The following is a 17,673-nucleotide window of genomic DNA, read 5'->3' on the forward strand; positions in this document are numbered from 1 at the left end:
TATCTATAGATGAGTTTGGGAAAGTTCAGGGGGATGTCCTGTAGAATATGAAACATCAAGCCTAGGTCTCTCTCAGAAATAAAGTCAAACCTTCCGGTCTTAGAAAAGAGAGTCCTAGAGATGATACTTAGGAGGAGTCGCATTTCAGCTGAAAGCTGATTTGCAAACACCTCCTCTATGGGGGATTGAGGTGGGCTCCCTAAGATGGCCGTAAGGGCCTCAGTCCTATCAGATGGATGTGTAGGAGCAATCCCCTCTCAGGAGAGATGGAGGACTCGAGCAATGAAGTCCTTCGAAATGAAAATAGGGACACCTGCTACAATCCCTTGGATACCACCGCCATCCCGTGTGACGGTCCCATAAAATTTCCTAACTAACCCTGGGTATGTAGGGAGGTCAAGTGAGGAAAAATACTCTAAGCCCTGGGCCCTAAGACGATGCCCTAGGGTGAACCCTTCCCAGAAGAGAAAGTCAAAGTTGACTTTTCTCCCGGTAGAGACAACCCTCCCGATGCACGGACGCGAGGAAACCGGCCTAGGCGGAGAAGAAATCGGAGGTGGTGGCCTCACGGGTTCGTTCCGGGCCTTGGACCGTCTCTCGGCGCCGCTTGCGGTGAGAGGTCTCTTCCGGCTCGGGACAACGGCTTTTCTAGGCATTTTGATCTAAAAATCGAGGGAATGACAAGAAAAATGGGAGAAAACACGAGAGAAAGGGCCAAAAATAGGTCGGGGACGATGTAGGAGACGACTATAGGGCTTTTTGAACAGTGGCGGCTGAAAATAGAAGTGGAGAAAAAATATTTCACTCAGGGTTAAAAGTCGGATTTCCGACCTCGAGTCGACTCCTAAACATGTGCGAGTCAACTCGCCCACGAGCCGACTCTAAAATCTATTCGAGTCGACTCGAACTCTGGTACATAACCAAAAACTCAGTTAATTCTGTGCCAAAGGAGAGAGATATGGAAATTTTTTGAACTTAAGGAATGATTTGGTGACCATAGATGAGAAATCCTATATCCAACATAAGCTAATCATCAAAATCAATGAATTATAGGAGAGTGTCACAAAAATGGATCAATCACTCCTAACCCTCTTCTAAGGATACAAAATCGATCTTCACTTAAGGATTTTGTGAAGATATCAGCAAGTTGATCATCAATACAAACAAATTCAAGCATCACATCACCATTTAACACATGATCTCTTATGAAGTGATGTCTTATCTCAATATGTTTAGTTCTTGAGTGTTGAATTGGATTTTTAGTTAGATTTATGGCACTTGTATTATCACAATTTATGAGAATCTTATCTTGTTTAATGCCATAATCTTCAAGTTGTTGCTTGATCCATAAAATTTGAGCACAACAACTTCCGGCAGCAACATATTTGGCTTCCGCCGTGGATAGTGCAACCGAGTTTTGTTTCTTGCTAAACCATGAGATTAAGTTCTCTCCTAAGAATTGACATGACCCGCTGGTGCTTTTTCTATCAAGTTTACACCCAGCGAAGTTAGAATCAGTGTACCCTATTAAGTTTATGCTTGATTCTTTAGAGTACCATAGACCTATGTTTTTTGTTCCTATTAGATATTTAAAAAAAAATTTGACTGCAATTAGGTGTGATTCCTTAGGATTAGATTGATATCTAGCACACATGCATACACTAAACATGATATCAGGTCTACTTGCTGTAAGATATAATAATGATCCTATCATACCTCTATACAGCTTTTGATCTACTGATTTACCTGATTCATCTTTGTCTAGTTTGCATGATGAGCTCATGGGAGTGCCAATTGACTTGTTTCCATCCATATCAAACTTCTTTAGCATTTTCTTGATGTATTTAGCTTGATTGATGAAAATTCCTTCCTTGGATTGTTTGATTTGAAGTCCGAGGAAGTAGTTCAATTCTTCCATCATGCTCATCTCAAATTTACTCTGCATTAATTCAGCAAACTCTTCGCAAAGACGATTGTTAGTAGCACCGAAAATAATATCATCTATATAAATCTGCACTACTAACATATTTTTATTTTTCTTTTTTCAAAAATAGGGTTATATCAACATTTCCTCTAGAAAATTTTTGGTCTAATAGAAATTTGCTAAGTCTTTCATACCATGCTCTAGGGGCTTGTTTTAGACCATAAAGAGCTTTATTTAGTTTATAAACATGATTGGGGTATTGATGATTCTCAAAACCAAGAGGTTGTTCTACATAAACCTTCTCATTAATATACCCATTCAAGAAGGTACTTTTTACATCCATTTGAAATAATTTAAAATCTTTATAACATGCAAATGCTAGTAACAATCTAATTGCCTTAAGTCTAGCCATAGGAGCAAAAGTCTCATCAAAGTATATACCTTCTTCTTGATTATAGCCCTTTGCTACTAGTCTAGCCTTGTTCCTAACCACAACTCCATTTTTATCAAGTTTATTTTTGTATATCCATTTAGTTCCTATTATTGAGTATTCAGTGGGTCTTTCAACTAAGTTCCATACTTTATTTCTTGTAAATTGGTTAAGTTTCTCTTGCATAGCATTTATCCAATTTACATCACTTTCAGCTTCTTCAATATTTTTAGGTTCTAAATGTGAAACAAATGCAAGATGATTATTTAAGTTTCTGAGAGAGGCTCTAGTTCTAACAGGTTGAGATGGATCATCTAAGATTAACTCTTTAGAGTGACCATGAGCATACCTCCAAGCTTTTGTAAGCCCATGTTCGGCAATTACCTCTTGGCTTGTTGAAGTTTCTTCAACTTGCTTGGGTTCATCCTCTTGTAGAGTCATGTGATCCATCTTTTCTTCAATTATTCCTGCATCATCATCAAATACTACTCTCTTGCTGGAGGAAGCATCATTAGACTCATCAAAAACAACATGAATGGATTCTTCAATAACAAGGGTTCTTTTGTTGAAGACTCTATAAGCCTTACTCGATGTAGAATATCCCAAAAAGATACCTTCATCAGATTTGGAATCAAATTTACCTAAGTTATCTTTGCCATTATTATGAATGAAATACCTACAGCCAAACACATGAAAGTAGTTTACTTTGGACTTTCTATCTCTCCAAAGTTCGTAAGGTGTTTTCTTTATAATTGGTCTTAATAGAACTCTATTTATTATATGACATGATGTGTTAATGGCTTCTTCCCAAAAATACTTTAGGAGGTCACTTTCACACAACATGGTCCTAGCCATTTTCTCTAGGGTTCTATTCTTTCTTTCCATAACTCTATTTTGTTGTGGTGTCCTAGATGCAGAGAAATTATGAGTTATCCCCTTTTTACTACAGAATTCATCAAATAGATGATTTTCAAATTCCGTTTCATGATCACTCCTAATTGCTATAACTGAACTATTTTTTGTATTTGTTACCTCCTTGTGGAATTTCTTAAAAATAGAAAATGCTTCATCCTTATGAGCTAAAAACATGACCCATGTGTATCTAGAAAAATCATCAACTATGATAAGTCCATACTTGTTTCCACCAAGGCTTGTGGTCCTAGTTGGTCGAAAAAAGTCCATGTGAAGTAGCTCAAGGGGTCTAGTTGTAGAGACACAATTTATGGACTTAAAAAAGCTTCTAGATTGTTTGCCAAATTGACATGCTTTACAGATTTTGTTTTTCTCAAATTTCAGCTTTGGCAAACCAATCACGGAATCTCTTTTAACTAATTTAGATAACGTGTCCATGCTTGCATGACCTAATTTATGATGCCATAACCAACTTGCCTCACTAAGCTTAGTATCATTAGCTACTAAGCAGTGGATGTTTTTAGCAAGATCATCAAGATCTAATACATAAACATTGTCATATCTTAGTCCTTTGAAAACTAAACTATTGTTAGTTGAGTTGGTTATGATGCACATAGATGGCTTAAATAATACATCAAAACCTTTATCTCATAGTTGACTAATGCTAAGTAAATTATGCTTAAGACCATCTACAAACCGAACATTATCAATAAAGGTTGAAGGTGTGATTTGTATCTTACCAATACCCATGATGTGATCTTGGTTATCATCTCCAAAAGTCACCACACCTCCTTTCTTAGGTTCTAGGGTGAAGAATTGCTCCTTGTCACCCGTCATATGTCTTGAGCAGCCACTATCCAAGTACCAACAGTTTTTATTGAACTTGGCTGCAAGACACTCATACACAAGGAAATCATATAGTCTTAGGTACCCAAGTTTTCTTGGATCTTTCAAGGTTAGCTTTGTTGGTTCCTTTTGGAATCTAAATCTTTTTATTTTTTTTTTAGCTTTTATTTTTCTATGGTCACACACATTAGCTTTATGTCCTACTTTTTCACAACAGAAACAAGTTACATTTTTAGTTTTACTTTCTCCGGCTTTTACAAAAAAGTTTTTAAGAAATTTTTGCTTATTCTTTGGCTTATACCCTAAACTAGCTCTATTAAACACAGCTCTTTGATTATTAAGAATCATTTCTAATTTTTCAGAGCTATAAGTGAACTTCTCAACAATAGGTTTATATTTTTCATGTTCTTTTGTTAAGTTCAGTTTTTCTGTTTTTAGTAAGCTTAAGTCTTTTGTAAGGTTATCTTTTAGAGTTTGATTATTGTTTTTAAGTTCTGAAATTTCTTTAGTTAGTCTTTCTTTGTCTTTAATTAGGGTACAGTTCTTTTGAGTTAGCAATTGGTTGCTTGTTTTAAGTTCTAAGTTCTCCTTAACAATGGAATCCTTTTCCATAATCAGATTGCCATTTTTATGACTGTAGGATTGATTAGTTAGCCTCAAATCTTTGTTTTTAAGATTTATTGATTTATACTCATCCATTAGCTCATTAAAGGCATCATACAATTCTTCAAAAGTAAAATCTAAATGAGTTTCAGATGTTACCTCATTTTCATTTACCATAAGCAAAGATTGGCCTTTTCCTCTTGTTCCTCATCCAATGATGATGATGATTGATCGGAGTCTGTCAAAATGGAGACAAGAGCTTTCTTCTTCTTGTATTTGCTGCCCTTCTTCAGCAAGGGACAGTCGACTCTGAAATGTTCCGGCTTCTTGCATTCATAGCATCTGATTTCCTCACTTTTCCTTTTCTTACCTTTATCCTTGTTGTAGGAACTTGAGGAACCTCTCTTCTGATGAAAGGAACTTCTTCCGGTTGATGAATCTTCTGAACTTTCGCACGAGAAGAGCCTCATCTTCATCTCCCTCATTGTCTTCTTCTTCGTTGCTGCTACTGCAAGATAGATCCTTGTTAGAAGAAGTAGATTTGAGGGCCATTACCTTTTTCTTATGAGAGGATTCTTCTTCGCTGTGTTGTTTCATTGTGAGCTCATGCGTCATTAGGGATCCAAGAAGCTCCTTGAGTGGCAGCTTGTTCAAGTCCCGTTGCTTCTTGGATTGCCGTGACTTTGGCTTCCCATGACCTTGGTAAAGAGCGAAAAATTTTTCCTGACAAGATCACTGCTAGTATAACTTTTGCCGAGGCTTTTTAGTCCATTAACAATATCAGTAAATCGAGTAAACATGCAAGAGATGGTTTCATTAGACTCCATTTTAAATAGTTCATATTTATGAACTAGCATGTTTATTTTAGATTCCTTGACTTGATTTGTGCCCTCGTGGGTCACTTCAAGTCTATCCCATATCTCTTTTGCAGAATTTCAAGTAGAGATTCTATTGAATTCATTAGGATCCAAGGCACAATAAAGTACATTCATTGCTTTGGCATTTAGTTGTGCCTTCCTTCTATCGTTATCATCCCAATCTTTTTCTAGCTTGGGTATGGCGATGTTATCTACATAGATAGAAGGAGTATATGGTGCATTAACTATGATGCTCCAAACATCATAGTCTTGGGCTTGGATAAATATTCTCATCCTAGCCTTCCAATAGGTGTAGTTAGTTCCATTGAATAATGGAGGCCTATTGGTGGATTGCCCCTCACTAAGAAAGATCCAAAAGGGGTTGTCATTTTAATCTTTTACTCTTTTGGGGATTGGAACACCAATCGATATAAGAGCACCTGCTCTGATACCACTTGTTGCCCAAGGAGACAACCTAAGAGGGGAGGGTGAATTGGGTTTTAATTAATTATTGACAAATTAAAACTTAATGAGTAATTAATTAAATCTATTGCAAGTAGGTTAAATAGATTACTAGATGTAGTGAATGGAGAGAGGGGAAGAGACAATTAATCAATACAAACTTAAGAGACTTTATAGTGGTTCGGAGCCAACTCTTGCTCCTACGTCCACTCCTCAAGCCGCACTTGGGAGTTCACTATAATTCTAGGATTACAGCCGGTTGTTTTACAAGTTCACAACCCAACTTGTTGTTTTTGCGAGATCACAACGAACTCGGTCGGTTTTCACAGGCTCACCGACTAGAACCACCCGATTGTTTTTCGGGATCACAATCAAACCCTTACACCGTTGGTTTTAACTTTGGCTCACCAACAAACCTTACAACCCTTGATTCAATCCCTTGATTGAATCAAGTAAGAAAAATAGTTTGGGAAAATCACAAGGAAAGCTTCTAAAAAGCAAATGTGAACAATATTAATAGAGAAATGTTAGAAGCCCTCAAACAGATTTTGGAAGGAAAAATAGGGGCTTCTCGATTTCTGAGTCTCCTCTTGAATGCTCAGAAGATTGAATGACAGTAGTAGAGCCTTGATTGCGAAGGAAGTACTTGTTGGGTTGAGTTGAATGTACTTCTCCCTTCTTTTGCTTGCATTTTCTCTCAAGAGGATCTTGGTAGTTGAAAAGCTTTAATGCACACAATGGAATGGCTCAATCCTTGTCTACTACTGTTTCATCTGGCTATTTAAACTGTTCCCTATGGAAAATAACCGTTAGACACTGATTTGTAGCCGTTCTGTACAGTCTGCACATCTTGACAATGTATCCGTTGGGGTCGGAGTCGACTCGCTCGATTTGGAGTCGACTCGGCTATTGTTGGAGTCGACTTATGCTTCACTGGAGACGACTCGCCCACTATTCAGGATTTGAATTAAAGTGCTATCCCATCTTGGAGTCTACTCGAACCAAACCTGGAGTCGACTCGCCAATATCTGGAGATGATTCGGCACTTTTGGAGACGGCTCGTTCTCAGGATTCCAGAAATCCATTTCTCTGCTTTTCTCTCTCGAGTCGACTCGGGTTCTCTTGGAGTCGACTCGGCTCTCAGAGTCCGAAAAGCCGATCCTCTGTCTATTGATCTGAACTGCCTCGGAGTTGACTCGCACCTTGTTGGAGTTGACTCGGCTGACTTGGGAGTCGACTATGGAATACTTGGAGTCGACTCGTTCTCAGGGTCTCCGAAAATGGTTCTCTGCCTTTTGAACTTGCTTTCCTCTAGAAGTTGACTCGAACATAACTGGAAGTCGACTCGCCAAACATTGGAGTCGACTCATAACCTTCTGGAGTCGACTTGGTAACAGGGTCTAAAAACCATCTTTCTGTCTTTCTGTCTGTTACCCTTTGGAGTCAACTCGGAACCGTCGGGAGTCGACTCGGCAAGCATCGGAGTCGACTCGTAATCTTCGGAGTCGACTCGGTGACAGGGTCTGAAATTCATCTTTCTGTCCTTCTGTCTGTTCTCAGTCAGAGTCGACTCGTAGTGTACCGGATTCGACTCGAGCTTGTGCCAGAACCTCTGAAACACTTAGAGTCGATTCGCAATCTTCTGGAGTCGACTCGAACTTCAGACTTTGGTTCAATTGAGTTCAATCACCTAGCCAAATTACTTTGAACCAAGGCTCGATGCACTTAAACATAAATTTATATATATTCGCCTGAAACACTAGATTGAATTCATTAGTATAACATGAAATATACTCAAATGCTTTGAGCTCATCAAAATCAAATAGAGGTATAATCAATCACTCCATAGGTTACAATCTCAGGTCTAAAGGATACATATACCCATATCCACTCGGAACAACTCTTGACAAGAGAGAGTCCGTCAATTGGTCACGTTCAGTGAACGTACACTACCATTCATCTGTATACCATACTAGTATCTCTATACTCTTTGGTTTGGAAGACAACCAACAAATATGATACACAATGACCTACGCCCGATAATACTATCGTCCTATTAATAATATATCATACGGTCATGAAGATTTAAGGACCTATGTGACAAAATCATATTTCATTACATAAAGCAGTCCTAAGGACTTCATCACATCGGAGTTTGTGAAAATGTTCTGGTGATGAATAAATACCATGTTATTTATAATTGATTCAAATATATTTACAATCAACAATTGATTGGATTTAGGACATAATTTCCAACAACTTCCACTTGACCTAAAGCCAATCAGTACAGTATCGTATACCCATCTTCAAGTAATGATGGTCAAACTCCTTTACATTGAGGGCCTTAGTGAAGGGATCGGCTAAGTTATCCTTCCCGTCAATCTTTTGAAGATCAACGTCACCTTGTTCTACTATCTCACGAACAAGGTGATACCGGTGCAGAATGTGCTTAGTGCGCTGGTGGGCTCTTGGTTCCTTGGCCTGAGCGATGGCACCAGTGCTATCCGAATAGACAAGGACTGGTCCACTAAGGGAGGGTGCAACTCCGAGCTCAGCAATGAACTTCCGCAGCCACACAGCTTCCTTCGCCGCATCCGATGCCGCAATGTACTCCGCCTCGCACACAGAGTCCGCTATAGTAGTCTGCTTGGAACTCTTCCAACAGACAGCCCCACCTAACAGGGTAAAAACATAACCAGACACAGACTTGCTATCATCTTGGTCTGATTGAAAACTTGAATCGGTATAACCAACAAGTCTCAACTCAGTATCTCCATAAACAAGCCACTTATCCTTAGTATTTCTCAAATACTTGAGGATAGTCTTTACAACTTTTCAGTGGCTCCCTCCTGGGTCAGATTAGTACCTACTCACTACTCCTAATGAATACGCCACATCTGGTCTAGTACATGTCATAGCGTACATAATAGATCCCACAGCAGAAGCATATAGAATTCTACTCATACGCTCTCTTTCTTGGGGAGTTGTCGAGCAATCTCCTTTAGAAAGAGTGATTCCATGACCTATCGGAAGATAGCCTTTCTTGGAATTTTCCATGCTGAATCGTTTCAGCACATGGTGCTTTCGAAAAATTGTTCTCCCAAGTGCAGGAGATTCGCACAAGTAGTATAACTCGGAAGTCCGAGGTCGATTCCTCAGGGAACGATCTATGGATTATTAGCGTAATCTCAGATTAATTAATTTAGTTAATTTGTTGATTATGATGATGTTTTGCAAATAGAAAACAAATCAGTACATAGAGAATCAAAGTATGGATAGATTAAGATGGAGTAGGGATCTGGAATCCCCCTTGATAATTTTGCATTCAAGAAATAAATTCTTCGATTCTTGATTAAAGATATAAATGTAGGATAGATCAAAGCATGGGATATATTTTAGGGACATATGAACTCTATTTCTAAGCATTTATCGTGCCTATTACATCAACGACAAATCAAATACTAAAGCGGTCCACATGTCGATCAACATAAACCATTAAAGAACTATCTACAAAATAATTATGCAAGAATCCATAATATATTGGAAATATAAATCTATAAGAATTAAAGGTTTAGAATTTACTTCAAAGATAGCAATACATCAAGGGTTCCTCCATCACCCTTCACCTAAAGGATTAGCCAGCCATCAACATCAAAGACTCTCCCCTGTTACTCCTCTCTCTATTTTTTTTTCTTCTTTTTCTTTTCGGAAACAGGGCATCCCCTGTTTTCCTTTCTCTTTTTTTTTCTGTTTGAAACCACTGCTGCCCCCCCGACGCCTCTCTTCTTCCCCCTCTTATAACAATCTTCACCGCCTCCCATTCGAGGTGATCACGAGCGTTGGAACGGAGGAGGACGCGGACAGCCGGGGCGGTGATAGCGGCTGCTGCGGTGCTTCACAGGCGGAAGGAGAGGGATCTCGAACATTGATCGCGGAAGATGGATTCGTTGCTGGGGCGCTGCAGAAGGAAGAAACGGGTGCTGCAGAGGCGGAGGGCGTCAATCCGTGGCTGGATTTCGGGCTGGAGGTTGGCACGCGGACGCGGTTGGACGCGGTTCACGGACGCGTGATGCTGGGAGGTGATCGCAGGATGATCACGGAAGATTGCTCGCGGGGTAGAAGCTCGGACGGACGCTATGGATCACTCGCAGGAGGCTGATCGCGGGCTGAAATCACGAAAGAGGTGGAGGACTGCTGGGAGGAGGCAAATGGCGTTGATCGCGGGCGAATGAAGAGGAGGTGGACAGCTGCGGTTGGATCGCGATCTCTTCCGGACGGCCGCTGGGAAGCTTCACGGGTTGCAGGGAGATCTGATACGAGTACGGAAGCATGGGATGCTGCTGCCGGGACGATCGCGAGAATGGATGCTGTCTCACACGCGGAAAAGGAATGGCTGAAGAGCTGGCTGCGGGATGGAGGAAATGTGGACTCGGAAGCTTGGATGCGGGCGTTGATCGCGGGTGAGGTGGAATCTGGGAGGTGATCGCGGCTGCTGTGGAGGAGCGTTGATCGGGTTGTGAGGCTGAGAAGGAGGAGAACGCGGACGAGACGAGTGCCGGAGGTGATCGCGGACGCGGACGACGTGCGGATGCTGGGAATCCGGAAGATCGCTGGGGATGAAGCTTGGACTCGTGGACGGTTTGGGATGCTTCACGATCGCGCGAGCTGGAGTTTGGGAGAGGCAGACGTGGACGAGATGAGTTGGACACGAACATGATGCAGTGATGGATCGTGATGACGGATACGCTGCTGTGAGCCCACGGGCTTTTGGGTCCTCTCGGATAATGAAACAAAGCCCTTGGCGAATCCATTATGCGGTGCCTCCGAATGACTGCCAAGTGTTGCTCGAGTGCAAGTGTAATTGATCATATTAATTATGCTCCAGCATGATCAGGTTCGGGGTTATGTATCATCCAAATTTGTACCAAATTCGCATCTTAACTCTGATTTACGATCAACTGCATCCACCAAAAATATAATATTAATGTAGCACTTTTATTATTATTTATTAGCAACAATACCAATTTAAGTGATGTGTAGATCGCACTTTTGTGCTCTCATCACACCCTCCAACTGGCTTATTGCTAGTCTCTAGCAATTAACGAGCAAACGATAAAATGAGAGCGCAAAACGTGTGGTAAAACCTATGACTTTTTATTGAAGCTAAAGATACAAAACAAGGATACATGCCCACTTTCGTAGGGAATTACGATTGCACTTAGCACGTGCAACAAGCCGTTAAACCCCTAGGTTATCCTAGTGGACGAGTGTTGTCTCGTGAGGGTTTGCAGTAATGTTACCCACAAACATCATTCATAAAATGATATACAATGAAATCTAAGTCAATACACATGTGATATATATATTTTTCTCAAGCTTGGCAACTATCAAAGCAAGGGGAATACTAAAGTGTAGTATGCATAAACAGAATGACTTTCTTAGAGCACTAATACCTCCACCACAACATGGTACCGCTTGAATTTTAGGTGCACTACTCAAGTTCGCAAGTGTTTACTACAGTTTATTAGAACCTGATCTATCAAATTTTCAGAATATCACATGTTGTCTACATTCGTCAAGAATGGTTCGTATGTAAAGAAAGAGCTATCAATCCCAACTAAATATCCAAAGTACACAAAGGTCCAATACAATGGAGTCAAACCAGCCATTACCACATGTCACTGGGTTCAGCCCGACCAACCCTATTCATGCTTTTTTTTTTTTTTTTTTAAACACATATGGTGATTACGATAGTCCAACCCCCTTAGGCTCTAGCAAGGTCCATGTAGCGAGTTTTCGGCCAATGACTCTTGATCCAGTTGGCTCAAGGCATTAGGTGAAAACACCCCTCGGGCTTAATTACTCGAACCAAACTACGCCATGAGGTTAGACTTGTCATCTCCTCATTTATTTATTTATTTATTTATTTTAAAAAAAAATTTCAAAATAGAGAAGGTAAACTGAACCATATAATGTGACTGCAACGTGACTATAGGTCAACCAAGATCGGAACATAAGGCACTTAGATGATCTAGCCGGGGTATTCAACCTCTATCTTTATGTGAAAACCAAATCAAGAACCTTATAGTACGGACAAGGATACTCGTACTTCTTTTACAGATATAGCTTAATAAAAATGCATTAAACAAATGTGAACTCCTGAGGTCTTCCTATAATCATTAAATACATGTGCGGGGATCTAATAATAGGTCTCTAATCAGTCATAGTACGCATGTATTCCTTGCCTTAATAGTTGCACAAACTCAATATGAAAATACATGTGCATTTGCTTAGAAAAGAATGCAAAAACATTTTATTTTATTTTTTTTTGCAAAATACTTTCCTCCCCCCAACTTAAACATTGCATTGTCCTCAATGTAATAGATACAAGAAAATTATAATGAAAGACAGTAGAGAAAATAATATTGGAGAGAAGAGGAATACCTTGAGCTGTTGATATCCAGAAAATAAAACCTACAAAACTAGAAAAATAATCCTAACTAATATACATATACCTTTGCCTTCATGTTCAGTCATAAGAAGGCTCCCCCAAGAAAAAGGAGTCTTCTTCATCTGCAAAATTCTCAAGAAAAGGTTTAAGTCTGTGTCCATTTACCTTAAAAATTCTACCATCCCGTGGATTCTCAATCTCAACCGCCCCATGTGGAAAAATAGTTTTTATAATGTAAGGACCTGTCCATCTCGATAGCAACTTACCAGGAAACAGATGTAAGCGGGAATCATATAAAAGAACTTTTTGCAAAGGTTCAAAAGATTTTTTTAAAATTGATTTATCATATAAGATCTTCATTCGTTCTTTGCAAATTTTAGCATTGTCATAAGCATCTCTGCGAATCTCATTAAGCTCGTTCAATTGCAATTTTCTAGCTAGACCGCCATCTTGTAAATCAAAATTCAATTTTCTAATTGCCCAATACGATTTATGTTCTATTTCTACAGGCAGATGACACGCTTTTCCATAGACTAGCCGGTAGGGAGACATGCCAAGAATGCTTTTGTATGCAGTACGATAGGCCCATAATGCATCTGATAGTTTCAAGGACCAATCTTTTCGTGATGGGTTCACCATTTTCTCTAAAATACGCTTGATCTCCCTATTGGCTAATTCTACTTGGCCACTAGTTTGCGGGTGATATGGGGTAGCAACTTTATGGGTGACACCATACTTTTTTAATAATGTCTCAAAAGGCTTATTACAAAAGTGTTTTCCACCATCACTAATTATGACCTTAGGCATCCCAAATCGTGAAAAAATATTTTCTTTTAAAAACTTCAGGACGGGTTTGTGATCATTGGTCTTACAAGCAACAGCTTCTACCCATTTGGACACATATTCGACACCGACTAAAATGTACTCATATCCAAAAGATGGTGGGAATGGGCCTATAAAATCGATGCCCCAACAATCGAAAATTTCGATAATAGTAATGGGTTGAAGAGGCATCATTTGCCTACGAGTTAGACTTCCAATACGTTGACATGGATCACATGTCCTGCAGAACTCGTGGGCATCTTTGAACATAGTGGGCCAATAGAAACCACATTGCAAAACTTTTGCAACAGTTTTCTTAGAGGCAAAGTGTCCACCGCAAGCATCAGTGTGGCAGAAAGAAAGTACGCTTTGTATATCATGATCCGGTATGCATCTTCTAAAGATTTGATCATTGCAATATTTAAACAAATAGGGTTCGTCATAGTAATAATTCTTTACTTCGCGCAAGAAAATTTTTCTATCTGTCGACCCCCAATGCTCCGGCATCCGGCTTGTAACAAGAAAATTTACAATATCTGCATACCATGGTATACTAGAAAGTGCAAACAACTGCTCTTCAGGGAATGAGTCCTTGATGGAAAACTGTGGCACTGAATCATGAAAAACTAATCGTGATAAATGGTCAGCAACCACATTCTCTACTCCTTTTTTATCTTTGATAGTGATGTCAAATTCTTAGAGTAGAAGTATCCATCATATTAAGCGTGGTTTGGCCTCTTTCTTATCCAACAAATATTTTAGTGCCGCATGGTCCGTGAAGATAACAATAGGAGCACCAAGGATATAAGAGCGAAATTTATCTAAGGCAAATACTACTGCAAGCAATTCCTTCTCGGTGGTAGTGTAATTCATTTGAGCATCGTTTAAGGTTTTGCTTGCATAGTAAATGACATATGGCTTATTATCCTTGCGTTGTCCTAGGACAGCTCCTATTGCATAGTCGCTAGCGTCGCACATAATCTCAAAAGGTAATGACCAATCGGGTGGTCGCACGATGGGTGCAGTGCTAAGCATAGACTTCAACTTTTCGAATACCTCCTGACAGGTTTCAGTCCAATTGAACGGTGTATCAAGGGATAGGAGATTACATAATGGTCGAGATATGACACTAAAGTCCTTGATGAACCTCCTATAAAATCCGGCGTGACCCAAAAATGATCTAACATCTCTAACCATCTTGGGTGCAGGTAGCTTAGCAATTAAATCAGTCTTAGCTCTATCTACTTCCATGCCCTTCGATGAAGCAATATGTCCTAAGACAATTCCCTTTGGCACCATGAAGTGGCATTTCTTCCAATTCAGTATCAAATTCTTTTCCATACATCGAGCTAAGACAGCTTGTAAATGTGACAGGCAATCATCAAATGTGTCGCCAAAAATGGAGAAGTCGTCCATGAACACTTCCAAAAATTTCTCGTTCATGTCTTCAAAGATGCTGAGCATGCATCTTTGGAATGTTGCAGGTGCATTACACAACCCGAATGGCATTCGTCGGAAAGCAAATGTGCCAAAAGGACAAGTGAAGGTAGTCTTCTCTTGATCTTCCGATGAAATTTTAATTTGATAATATCCCGAATAGCCATCAAGAAAACAATAGAAATTATGCCCTGCAACCCTCTCCAATACTTGGTCTAGGAAGGGTAGAGGAAAGTGATCCTTTCGTGTGACCAAATTCAGCTTTCGGTAGTCAACACGCATGCGCCAACTCGTCGGGACACGAGTTGGAACTAGTTCACCTTGTTCATTTTCTACTACCGTCAAACCCGATTTCTTAGGAACGACTTGAGTAGGGCTTACCCACTTGCTGTCGAAAATTGGGTAAATAATACCCACGTCAAGCAACTTGAGGACTTCTGCCTTAACCACATCTCTCATTGTAGGATTTAACCTTCGTTGCATTTGCCTTGTGGTTTTGGCATTGTCCTCCAAATATATCCGGTGCGTGCAAATTAAGGGGTTAATTCCCTTCAAATCGGCAATAGACCACCCTAAGGCTCCTTTATGATTCTTTAAAACATCAATTAATTTTCTTTCTTGGGTATGATCAAGTCCAGACGAGATGATTACAGAAAAAGTATCTTCGGGTCCAAGAAAAGCATACTTAAGTTCCTTTGGTAAGGGTTTCAATTCGAGCTTGGGTGCTTGCTCATGGGATGGTACTATTTTCACCTCTCGAGGCGACAATCTCTCAAATTCTCCTACTTTTGGTCTCCACCCATTGACCATCTTGATATCCAGATTATCCACAATAGGTGTGACTGACAAATCATCATCATTGGTTCCATTAGGACACCAATCAATTAAGCTATCATTGAATGGGTCGTTAATTGCTTTAGCTAACAAATAATCTTCTGCGATGGTTTCAACCCAATCAACCTCCTTACTCTCTTCGGGATCATTGGGTTGTTTGCACACATTAAAAATGTTCAATTCTAAGGTCATGTTACCAAAAGAAAGCTTCATGACGCCATTCCTACAATTTATCAATGCATTAGAAGTTGCAAGGAATGGACGTCCTAAAATGACCGGAATCTGAGACTGTGAGTTCGATGCCGGATGTGTGTCCAATACAATAAAATCGACAGGAAAGTAGAACTTGTCTACTTGGACTAATACATCCTCGATAATCCCCCTTGGAATTTTAACTGACCTGTCAGCTAATTGCAAAGTGACGGAGGTTGGCTTCAACTCACCTAAACCAAGTTGCTCATATACAGAATATGGCAACAAATTCACACTCGCCCCTAAATCTAATAATGCTCGCTCTATCCTAAAGTTGCCTGTGATGCATGAGATGGTTGGGCAACCTAGATCTTTATATTTAGGGAGAATGTTGTGCTGCAAAATAGCACTCACATTTTCAGTTAAAAATGCCTTCTTCTTAACATTTAATCGGCGCTTAACAGTACACAAGTTCTTCAAAAATTTGGCATATGAGGGTACTTGTTTGATTGCATCAAGAAGAGGTATGTTGATCTTTACTTGTTTAAAAAGCTCAAGAATTTCAGAATTAGGTTCGAGCTTTTGCAACGGCTTTAACCGTTGTGGAAAAGGTAGAGGAAAAGGACATTCAACTTTCTCGGTAGAAGTTGGGACCTCAATTTTTTCTTTGTCCCTTTCATCGGCTTTGGGAGCATCAGAATTAGAAGTGACCTGCGGTCTCAATGGGACGGTCTGATTAATGACTTTTTCATTACGCAAAGTCATGATACTCTTTGCATGTTCTGTATGCGAACTAGAAGGAGCCGTATTATTACTACCGTGCACTTGTGGGTTAGGTTGGGGTTGAGCTGGAAGCTTACCCTTCTCTTGGGTACTTAGGACGGTAGTCAACATTGACAATTGGTTCCTTATGTCCAAAATTTCGAGTATTTTGAGCATTGATATTAGCTTGACCTTGTAGAAATGTTTGTATGGATTGCAAGGTATCCTCGATATTTGGCTTTTGAGAGGGTGGTGATGCAAAAGTAGGATGTGCAGGTGGAGGAACTGAATGGTGTGACTGTTGAGGATGATCATTTCTCCACCTAAAATTTGGATGATTCTTCCAACCAGGGTTATAGGTATTCGAGTATGGATCGTTATAAGGCTTTTGGTAGGAGTTCATAACATTTGCTTGATCGTGCAAGACTTCTTTGAATGCCGGTATGGTGGGACAATCTGTAGTAGTATGACCCGACATATCGCAGATACCACAACACTCGTTTCTAAGCTCTATAGTCTTGACAGACTCAACCTTCCTAAGCTCAATTTCTTCTACCTTCCTAGTGAGGGCTGCCATTTTAGCATGAAGATCATCCTCAGTTCTGAGGTTGTAAAGGCCTCCCTGTACAGAGCTAGTTGGCTTAGGCAAAGATTTGTTGTTTCTATCCCCGTTATCCCAAAGTTGGGCAGTCTCCGCAAGGGAATCCAAATACTCCCACGCCTCATCAGGTTGTTTTTCTAAAAATCTACCATTGCACATGGTCTCTACAAACTGTTTCAACTGTGGAGATAAACCTTCATAAAAGAAGCTAATGGTTCTCCAAGTTTCGAACCCGTGATGAGGGCATGAGAAAAGAAGGTCTTTAAATCTTTCCCAACATTCATAAAATGTTTCATTATCTTTTTGTTGAAAATTGCTAATATGTCTTTTTAAAAAGTTGGTCCTTTGTGTGGAAAAGAACTTCTTTAAAAATTCTCTCTGCATATCTTGCCAAGTTCTTATTGATCTAGGTCGCAAAGAGTTTAGCCATATTTTGGCCTTATCCTTTAGAGAGAAAGGGAACAATGTCAACTTGAGGACATCCTCGGTGACGTTTGGCACTCTAAATGTAATGCTCAATTCTTCAAAATCCTTTAAATG

At 39.9% G+C, this 17,673-nt stretch overlaps 1 non-coding gene across 1 annotated transcript; it reads left to right on the top strand.

Moving 5' to 3' along the window:
* The first annotated feature begins 17,362 nt into the window (after positions 1–17,362).
* LOC120107764 lies at positions 17,363–17,472 on the top strand. Its single transcript, XR_005509416.1, has one exon. It is a non-coding gene; the product is annotated as a small nucleolar RNA R71 (small nucleolar RNA).
* Positions 17,473–17,673: the final 201 nt, after the last annotated feature.

Source organism: Phoenix dactylifera, unplaced genomic scaffold (assembly GCF_009389715.1).
Source record: "Phoenix dactylifera cultivar Barhee BC4 unplaced genomic scaffold, palm_55x_up_171113_PBpolish2nd_filt_p 001007F, whole genome shotgun sequence".
Taxonomy (NCBI): Eukaryota; Viridiplantae; Streptophyta; class Magnoliopsida; order Arecales; family Arecaceae; genus Phoenix; species Phoenix dactylifera.